We start from the raw sequence: 11,091 nt of genomic DNA on the forward strand, positions 1-11,091 counted from the left end.
AGAAAATAAAAATTTAATTTCCTGGCAAAATTCTAATTAATAAAACAAGGTCAAATTTTTGGGGTGTTACAAAAGTAGAAAAATGCAAGACAACATATGCAAGATACCCGCAATCAATAAAACATTGCCAAATTAGAACAGGCACCTTGATGGGTGAACAGGACATGCCATCTGCCTTTGACTCCTCGAGGTTAGAATAGTCATTAGGATCATATTGTGAACATGAATCAACAGGTGGGGAGCGTATGAGTTTCATTGCATCCAGAATGGCACTCAATGCCTTGGTGCCAATTTTTTAAGTCATTGCAGTGTTTAGCTTCAAGAGTGGACTGCTGCTAGTGCGACACAAAGTAGCTACACAGATCATAGTGTAGATATAACGGGAAAACCTTAAGCATCAGAGTAAAATCAGCAAAGTGGAACTTGCTGGAATATATGTGCTAGTATTGCCGGTACGGCTAGAAAGGCTTCGGATACCAGCTCTCTTCAAGTGAAGGTGCGGTACTGTTAATATCAGTGTAACTCTCAAAGGCGACATAGCTCCCCGCATTTCCTTGCTATTCTTATAGGATTCAAGTGGACAGGCCACTACAAATCCTATTCCTATGTTTACAAGATCCTACGAATCAAAGAGGCTCAAAGTGTCCATCACAACCGACCGTATAGACCTCTACATTGCAAATGTCCCTGCTCATCTTCAGTAGAAGGAACATACTGTACTACTATCATACTCCCTCCGTTCCAAAATATAAGTCTTGGTAGAGATTCCACTATGGATCACATACAGATGTATCCAGATACATTTCAGAGTGTAGATTCACTCATTTTGCTCCATATGTAGTCCATGGTTGAATCTATACAAAGACTTGTATTTAGGAACGGAGAGAGTACATATTAAAGAAGAACGGAAGAGGAACATGGTAAAGAAGAGCAAGCAGATTTTGCATAATAAAATGCTGGTTGCGCAGTGCCCACACATGATGAACCAGAGCGCATTAAGAATGCAACTCCCAGCTGTCTCTCGACCATTTCAGGCGGTTGGATGAAGATCCTACGTCTCCTAACCCTTCTTCTTCCTCGTCTCTGATTCTTCCCATAAAGAACACCGCACGGGCCGCCGGCCGGACCACCGGCCCCCACCGCCTGTGTTCCTCCGCCACCCCACCCCCACCCCAACCCCCACCCACATCGAGGTTTCTTCGTTCGGCGAGGCCCCACAACCACCCGAGCCCCTTCGATCGCACCGGCGAACTCCGGCGAGCTCTGAAAAATCGACTGACCCAATTTTGAAATTTAGTCTACTATGATTTAACTAGTGTGGAATATAAAAGGGGAAAACCATAAGCATTGGGAGTATAGTGTTGAGCGTGCCATGGCGGATTTGAAGGTGCAAACCGGAGAAAGGCAACTTCGCAACCAAGACAAGAAATGAGAGTAAAGCAGTGGCGATCTATTTTCTTGCTGCGATAAATAAGTTGAGCAGATACGAAAGAGTACCGCCTCTGGTGCGGCGCCGTGTACGCATCTGCTGAGAGTTTGACGGTGCTGCGGTAGCGATGGCTGTCGGCAGCGTGGAAGCAGATCTAGGAGGGTAGACGGTGGCGGCGGGGCGCGGTGGACGAGACGGTCGTAGGAGCGGCGCCGGCAAGGTGGACGACGGCGGGGATGAAGCGAGAGGACGGGATGCAAGGATCCCGGTCCGAAGCCGTGATGAGAGAGGTCGATCTCTTGTAATGGACGGCGGCGTCAGGGTATCAGCTCCGGCATGGTGGAGGAGGACGGCGGTGGATGGGGTCGCGGACGGAGGAGGGTCGGTGGAGAGGGTGTTTTGGCGCCCACGGAGTACTAATGGGGAAAAGGGTGGTAGAGAGGAAGGGGGAAACCATGCATCCAGGGCGCGTTTCAAATTTCTACTACATCACGGCAACATTTCAAATTTCTACTACATCACAGCAACATTAGTCGGTTGGGGATTGTAACATCCCAAATTTTCAATTTGGAATGTTATACATTAGATCATCATTGCATAGCATAATTTATTGCATTTTGGCAAAATCCTCGAAAATCCTAAGCAACTCAAGGACCCTCGGAGAGAGTTGGGGATTTTTCAAGGTTTTCATATTTTACTTTTATCAAATAATGAAACGAGGATTTTTGGTTTTAATTATTTTTCTCTCCGAAAAATATTTCGTATTAAAATAAATGAGAGGAGAAAATATGACTTCTCCAAAATAATTGAAATATTGGAGGAAAATATTAAAATCAAATATTTGATTTTATTCGGATTTTATTTGCAATTTTATTTGCATTAGAAAAAAATTGCATGTTTTCAAAACTGCATTTTGGGCCAAAAAAATGTTCATCTCGTCCTAATTATTTTAATTAGACGGTGAAAATTTGTTTTGGCATTTTTGGATTTTTATTTATTTTTCTACCATTTTTTTTAGGTTCGGCGAAATTATTGAAAAAAACGCGCGAGCGCCGACTGGGCCCAAGCCCAGCCGCGCGGCCTAGCCCACCCCGCGAGCCGTCTCCCTCCTGGAGACCCCCGCCGCCGAGTCCCGATCGGGGACGACTCCCGCCGCCGCCCGTCACCCCTCCTCCACGGCACCCCCTCCCCCTCTTAAATACCGCACCCCGCCGCCCCTCTCCTCACCTCGCCCCGACCCGAAGCCGCCGCCGCCGAGAGGAGCCGCACCGAAGGAGCCCGACGCCGCCGCCACGGGAAGCCGCCGTCCCGCCGCCCCTCGACGCCCCTCGCCTCCCCGACGACGACCGCACCCCGCCGCCCCTCGCCGCCCCGTCCAGACCCCGCCGGAGCCCCGTCCCGAGCCTCGCCGGAGGTTAGCGGCCGCCGTCGTTCGCCGTCCGTTTTTTTAAACCGCCTCGATTTATTTTTTTCCGAACCCTAGGTTTATTTTTTTATCGGTTTATTTTTTTTCTCTTCGGTTTAATTAGTTAGTGAACGTTCGCCGGTTCATTCGTTTTAACGAACGTATTCGCTGTTTAGTCGCAGTTAACGAACGTCCATTCGTTTAACTGTTCGTCAGTTTTCTTTTTCGTCGGATTATCCGCGATTTTCCTAGATCGCGATTTCTGATCTTTTTTCGTTTTAGTTTAACTTTTCGCTCATTTATCGGAATCAGGTGATTCAAGCGCCTAGAGTTTCGTCTCGAAATTCTCTTTCCGTTTAACCAACTCAAACAAGTTTATGCTACTGTAAAATTTGACCTAGATCCAGATTAGTAAATGAAGCTTGTTTCTTTCACCGTCTGACTTTCGTTGCTTCGTTTGATTTGATTCTTTTTGCAAACCGGAGTTCTTAAGTTGAACTTTCTGGTTGGATCTTTTATTTTAGTTTTACCTATGCATTAGTGAGTGCTTATTGTATGCTTGTTTGTTTGCAATAGAGTACCCGGAGTGCGCCGCTTGCTACTTCGAATCTCTAGGTTTCACGGATCATCAGCAAGGCAAGTAACACTTTGATCATACCTCTTTACTACCCAGTTTTGTTGCATTAGATCAACCCTCAAACATTGCATGATTAGGATCTAATTAAATTGTGGGTATTGGGAAGTAGTTGAGGTAGTACCTATTGCCCTGTTTATTATCAAACCTTTGGGAGTTACTTCTACGTTTGCTCATATTGCTATGCTATGCTAGTAGACATGGATTGGGTTTGAGTGTTACCATGACAGAGGTGAGATTGTAAATTAATGGTTAACCTTAAGGTGGCAACTAAAACTCACATCTAGGTGGATTGAGGTACCTGGGTATTCCAGGATTGCCTGTTTTTCTTTTGGACCGCCACCCAGGTTCAAAGGGATCATGAGATTATTCATGCTAGAAACTTCCGTGTGCAGCCACAAGCTATTATGGGCTCTAGCATAGTTGAGTAGGTTACATGATCTCTTGAAGAGGTGGGCTAGCAGATGTAGGGGAAAGTAGGTGTAACTGTCCACCGGAGTAAAGAGTTATTGTTTCTGAAAGACTGTGTCTCGGTCATCCGTTTCTCAAACATCATGTAATGCGAGAATCAAGCGGAGGCGATCGAGTCTTGTGGGGAAAAGTGCGCAAACCTCTACAGAGTGTATAAACTAATCATGGTTAGCCGTGTCCCCGGTTATGGACATCTTGAGTATCTAGATCTGGATTATCATGTGAATCTCATCACCATGTTACTTTAATTAATTTTGTTGGGTTTTGATGATGATACTTAATTGGGATTGAGAATGCTGTCAACCATTCTCAATGTTTAACAACCACCATGATAGTTAAGTAAAATGTATTCCTTTGCAGTAGGAAAAAATTGGCTTTGCGCAAAAACTGTAAGCATAGAGCCTTCTACCAGCCATATATGCATGTAGTATAGCATTATTCTGTTCATTACTCTCTATGTGTTACATTGCCAGCATATTCCATGTGCTGACCCGTTTTCGGGCTGCAACGTTTCATGTTGCAGACTTTTCAGACGACGAGTAAGGTGCCTTAGGTCGTGGTCTTATACTCAGTGATGCCGTTGGAGTTAATGGACTCACTTATCTTCCAAGTCTTCCGCTGTTATCGTTTTAGATGGCCTTATGCCATATTTGTCATACTTATTTCTCCCTTGAGATACTTGATGTAATAAGTGTGTGATTGCTACTCTGTTATAAATCCTCCAAGTACTATGCGTGTCAGCATTACTGATCCAGGGATGACACTGGTGCACGGTAGATCAGACTATTTATGGTCTGGTCGCTATATTGATAGGACGGTAATCTCGCATACACCGAATATTTGCTGACGAGAGTTCGTTTTTGGCGCCCACCGTGTATGAATATGAATCGGGGAGGGAGTCGATTTCGGCCGAGGACACACTGTGTTTTGGCGCCCACCGTGTATGAATCCGGGTGAGAGGCCGTTACGTCATGTTTGGGTGAAATTACAAACCTACCCCTATCAAAACCTATAGAAATCTAGCAGATAGGCTTTGCGTGGCAGGGATAGGCAGTAGTGATTTCCATCTCGCAGATTTTGGTTTCGGGCGGTTACTGCGACTTTCCCCGCTTCGTTCAAATTTTGCAGAGTGCACGTTTACCGTGCCAACTCAATTCGAATCCCATTTGTATTCTATTTTTTTCGGACGGGATCCATTTTCAATTGGAATTACATTCTATATACATCATTTTTTATATATACTTTCAAAAGCACAACAAAGAATTCTGCTCCTTTATATGTATAATATGATTTACAAATACAACGATCTCGAAATCTTAAGGTTGAATTCGAAAAAATTTAACCAAATTATGTTCTACTAAAATGTATGGATCAGTAATATCTACATATTAAATAACATAGATGTGCGTGAATTCATATGAGTATGCATGTTTGATAGATCAATTTTGGTTCGAGTATGGATTACATGTATCATCATCTCAAATTCAAATATTTGAATCCCTTTTTTGTTCCCTCCTTTCACGCCCATCTCTCTCGCATGCATGCTCCTTCAGGTAGCTATCACTCTCTTTTCTCCAGCTCACCCGCACGCTCACTTCATGTTTCTCCTATCCTCGCAAACATGGTCTCTCGACGTCTCCCTTGAGAAGTGTCACACTCTCCCTATCATTATACATTACACGGTTTTCATTATCTCTCACGTCTCTATTGTTCTCTGGTATCACACGGTACCTAAGCTTTCTTTTTCACCACCACACACACAGTCTCCACTCGTCTTTCACTTTGTCTTTCTCTCTATGGGATTCTCCCACACACCCTATATGTCTCTACATATGACTCATACCACTAAAATTACTCTCTCTCTCTCTCCTGTAGACACAACATTTGTTGCGGTCTCCTTTTCGTCTCCATCCCAGACTGACATTATTCATTTGTTTACCGATCAGACAGCCCCGACTACCGTCTCCTCTCTCTCACACAGACACACACACACAACTCCTCCTTCCACTCCCCTTCCCGACTACCGTCTCTCTCACACACACACAAAACTCTCGCTTTCGCACCCCGACTCGTATTTCTCTCACAAACATTTATCAACTAGCTAGCCTCTAGATAGGTTTATACACCCGCACACTCGTGCTTCCACCATCGCATACATGTCTCTCTCCCGCTCCTTGTATCTATGTAGATTTTTCTTCCCTTCTTGAGACACGGCCTCTCGATCGTGCACACACACACTATCGCCTCATTTTAAGCTGATACCTATCGCACACACACTCCTTGTGTCTTTGTCACAGGCACTCCGTCCTCCTCCACTCTCCCTCTCTCTCACACACACATGGGCTTTTTGCAACAACTAGCAAGATGCCCATGCGTTGCACGGAACATCAAGATGCATTTGTATGAGTAGTTTATCTTGTGGGGGAAAAGGATGAACGAGGGAAGGCCTTATTTGCAAATGTGGAGAGGAGTTTGGGTATCTTTTTGCAAAATTGCCATAGTTTCCTTCCTATCCGTCAGATATAGATCGGACGGCCTATATTGCAGGATGGCAGGCACAGGATCATCACCCACAATGCTTTTTATAAGAGTAGGGATAAAAAATAGAGTTGGTGATGATGGTGGGCCTGCCATCCTGCAATGTAGGTCGTCCAATTTATATCTGACGGATAGGAAGGAAAATATGGCAATTTACCCGCACTCTTCACCACATTTGCAGATAAGGCCTTCCCTCGTTCACCCTTTTCTCCCACAAGATCTTGATGTTCCGTGCAACGCACGGGAATCTTGCTAGTAAGAGTAGAAATTAGACATATACCACTTCTCGAATCTTGAAACCAACAACATTCCTCACTTATCACATCAAAACCGCCAAAGGAATATATTTTGAGTGAAACATAACATATTTTTAGTGATATACGTATTTCAAAACTAGACTTTTTTTTTATCAAATCGGTGAATATGTATTAATCTACTTTGATAGTGTGGCAACGCATTGGCACATTGCTAGTAGTTATTATAATTTTTTGGACACCAGACAAACGGTGGAGTACATATACGAAGAGAAGAGGCACGCAGTCGGCCTCTCGATGTCTCGCACACATGAGTGTTACGTAAAGGCGACGCTAACAAATAAACCCTAAAACCCTAGGTGCACGATTGTTGCATTCGCGGGTACCGGGTACGTGGTGGAGCACCTTTGTAGGAATAGTGTGACACCCCAAAAACTTGGACCTTGTTTTACTAAATTAAATTTTTGCCAGGAAATAAAACTTTTCCTTTTGTCAAGATTTACCCTTTTTGATATTGTGGATTTTTTCCTCTAGTGGAGAACTTTCCAAAAATATTGTTAGACTTGCATACTCCCTCTATAAAACAATTCTTTATCAGTGGGTTTGATTTGCAAGATTTGTTTTCTCGGAACTTTATTCTTTTAAAATGATTTCTTTTGAATTTGGAGCCTGTTTTGCACTGCAACCATTTGACAAATACATTTAAAAATTTCCACCAAATTCTGGGGATGTCATGTGATGTTTCCACATCACTTTTATGCAAAAATATCATTTTGTTATTGGAGATTTTGAGCTCTACATCAAATTTCCAAATCTGGTCTAGTAGGCATTTTTGCACTGCAACCTATTTAAATAGTTTTTTTAAAATTCCTCCAAGTGTTTGGAGATGTCAGTAGATGCATACAATTCAACTTCATGCAAAAACCCAGTGTTGTTCTTTGAAAAATTTGAGTGAATCAACCTCTTTCCCATTCTGGTCCAGTTTGGTGATTTGTGCTGCAACCCTATCTTATTTTGCTCTAGTGCCCATGAGATTTTTCCTGCTTGAAGCCCTCCCCATAAAACCCTTAAGTCCAGGAGATTGGACCCATTGGAGGACTTAAAGTGCATGCAATGAGACCATTTTCCTTCTGTCCAAAACTGGAGTTTTGCAAAACTTGCACTAACAAGTTTCTGGTTTTGCCCTATTGATCTTACCATCATCTCCTACAACTAGAGAGACCCTGATCTGGAGATTTTGGCCACTCCAAGTGTTGCCTAAGTGCACTTGGCATTCGGTCGAACACTTGGTGTGCACAGTCAGTTTTGGGCATGTTTCCTAGTTTGCACTGTGATCTTGCTCCAATGACCCAGCAACCTTGTCCACTAAACTCCTAGCTATCTCTATCCTAGTCCTGCTAATTGCCAGCCTCAGCCTCGCACTCTAGGCCGCCCTAGCATTTCGTCGAGCAGGTTCCATGCGTGCTCTGGGCGCGCCCAGAGCGCACATTTTGCAAGCGCGCGCACTGAGCCGCCGCGTCGCACTGCCGCACTCGACGCGTCCCGTCCCTGGCGCCTGCTCACCTGCTGAACCGCACACTACGCTCACCCTCTCTCCACGCCACCCCTCGCACCCTACAGCGCCGCTAGCAGAGCTTATCCCGAAGCTCGTCGGCAAGCGCTCGTCGCCGCCACGTCGCCCTGCAGCTACAGCACGGCTGTCGCCGGCGATCTTATCCTCAGCCGTCGCGGTCCAACCCCGAGCGCCTATTTAAGGGATCCCCGAGCTCATTCAAGACCTCAGGCGACCTCAGACTTTTCCCCTAGTGCTCCCCAAGCAGTGGATTGGCCGGGAGAGGCCATCTTCCCCAACTCCGGCCGGTTCGGCCGCCGCTGCCATCCGGTGCCATCCCCCGCAACCAGCTACTGTCCCGCCCATCCAGCGCCACCAACCGCTTCCCCTCGTCCTTGCGGAGCTGCCCAGCACCTCAGCCTCGATCGGAGACCACCGGAGCCCAAAACTCACTTCACTCCCGTAGCTCCCTCCGCCGCGAAGCTCGCCGCCGACGACTCCTCCCACCACCGTCGACCCAACGACCACCAAGAGGACCGCCTCAGTCTGGCCGGTCCATGCCTGCTCTCAGGTGCCCTCGAGGAGCCGGCGTTCGTCGTCGGCGATCGCCGGAAGCCTGCCCCCATCGGGCAGAGGAGAGGAGGGAGAGGGAAGAACGGTCAAACCTGACCAGTGGGCCCTCTGGACCCACTGTCAGTGACCCGCGCGCCGTCCTCTCTGGTTAAGTGAAGGCGCATAAGTCTCGAGTACGTCTCCTCCGCTGCGAAAGCGTATTTCTCCCGAAACGTTTTCTTTTCTGGTTTTATTTAAAAATAGAAGTTTGACTGATCTTTGACTGGCTATAACTTTTAAAATAAAACTCCAAATGAGTTGATTCTTTTTCCTGCCTCTCTCAAATTTCATCTAGTTTATTTTAAGATTTATTTCAAAAATATTTGAGACAACTGTTTGCACTGTGTTTGAAATATTTATTATTTGGATATTTTTGCAAAATAGGAAAATGGAGAAAGAAGAAAAGCTTTCAAAAAGTGCATCCTTTGCATACTCTTGAAGGCAAGCATTCTGAACTCTGGCATAATACTTTTGTGTGGTATTTTGATTCGGTTACAACACCACTTGCCATGGGCATACGTTATTTTTAGGTGACGGTAAAAATCTTTCGCATGATTGCACCATGGAGATTCTTTGCTGATAGTAATGGTCATACTGGTGATAGTGATCATCCTCGTGAGCTTCTCATGCATACCGGAAGGAAGCCGGGAAAGTCGTGATCTTGGGTAGACACGAGCTTGTACCTAGTTCCTCGTCGAGACGAGTCTGTCCGGTGTGGCATGGTGAGGCTTGATGAGTGGTGAGTTTATCTGTTATTGGAAACATTGTTGGTTACAACAATCATTGGGAGAATACTTGGACAACCTGAGTCAGTCGTAGGTCGAGTCTTCTTCAGTAACTTCCCCTACTTGTTTTTGTACTGCCAATTGTCCCTACCGCAGGTAGGGTATGGTTCAGTAAGTTGTCAACCCCTTACCAAAGCACACACCGTACAGAGAGGCCATGGTGGAAGATACCGGGTGCATCCGGTAGGCATGACACCTGGTCCGGGGGCATGGGTCTTTCCGGTTGGGACCGAGAGGGGGGCACCCCTTAGAGCGCACGAATATAAATTTGATCCTATGCTACGTCGAGGTTGTAGCCTCCCCACTTAGAGTTTTGCTTGACAGGTGTCGTGGGTGATTCCAGACACCGGTAAGTTAAGCTGGTGTGTGCAGGTCAGGCGTGTTTTCAATCAAAAGGCTGTAGGCGGAATTAGTCCCGGTGGGCTAAATAAACCCGTTACTCGTAGGTAAAGAGTACACCCTCTGCAGAGGTTATATCCATTCGGATAGCCATATTTATGGGTAAGGACTTCAGTCTGAGATGAGTCTAGCTAGTAACGGCTTTTGGTTGGAGACACGGCTAAACTGGATCATAGTAACGGTATTCGGATGGAGAACGGCTAAAACTAGAATTTAGTGACGGTCTTCGGATGGAGAAATGGATATACCAGAACATTGTTTGTGACCTGACGATTATGTTTATTATTATCATGGACTAACCATTTACATTACTTGTATTCATTAGTATCCCTGGGACGGTGCTACCTCCTGGACATTCACTGTGATTACTCTTTTATAAGCCCTTTATGCGGCGTCGCTCAGACGCCCGACTGCGGCATGCTTGTTATTTAATCATTCTTTATAAGCCCTTTATGCGGCGTCGCTCAGACGCCCGACTGCGGCATGCTTGTTATTTAATCATTCTTTATAAGCCCTTTATGCGGCGTCGCTCAGACGCCCGACTGCGGCATGCTTGTTATTTAATCATTCTTTATAAGCCCTTTATGTGGCGTCGCTCAGACGCCCGACTGCGGCATTGTTGTTTTACTTGCAACCTTTCGAGGAGTCATTTCAGACACTCGGTCAATACATCCTATATTTACCCCCGTATTGTATGTTCATACTTCCTACATGCGTGCATCACAGTTTTCGTGGCAGACGTTATGATCATGAATATTTCGGAGCATGATTATCCCTTGTTATATTATACCCGTGTTCTTAATGTTTGCGAGTACATTCAAACGTACTCACTGGCTTGTCCCTAGCTCTTGTCTTGGCCAGATTTCTTGCGTGGAGAGAGCTTTGCGATGACAGCCCCAGATCCTACGCTTTGATGATAGCGGCCTCGCGAAGATAGGAGTTATCCTGGTCAGCTGTTCTTGTGGGAAATGGAGTCCCATAGACGCAGATGAACCACAAACCGCTTCCGCCA

Source organism: Aegilops tauschii, chromosome 1 (genome assembly GCF_002575655.3).
Source record: "Aegilops tauschii subsp. strangulata cultivar AL8/78 chromosome 1, Aet v6.0, whole genome shotgun sequence".
In the NCBI taxonomy this organism is placed as follows: Eukaryota; Viridiplantae; Streptophyta; class Magnoliopsida; order Poales; family Poaceae; genus Aegilops; species Aegilops tauschii.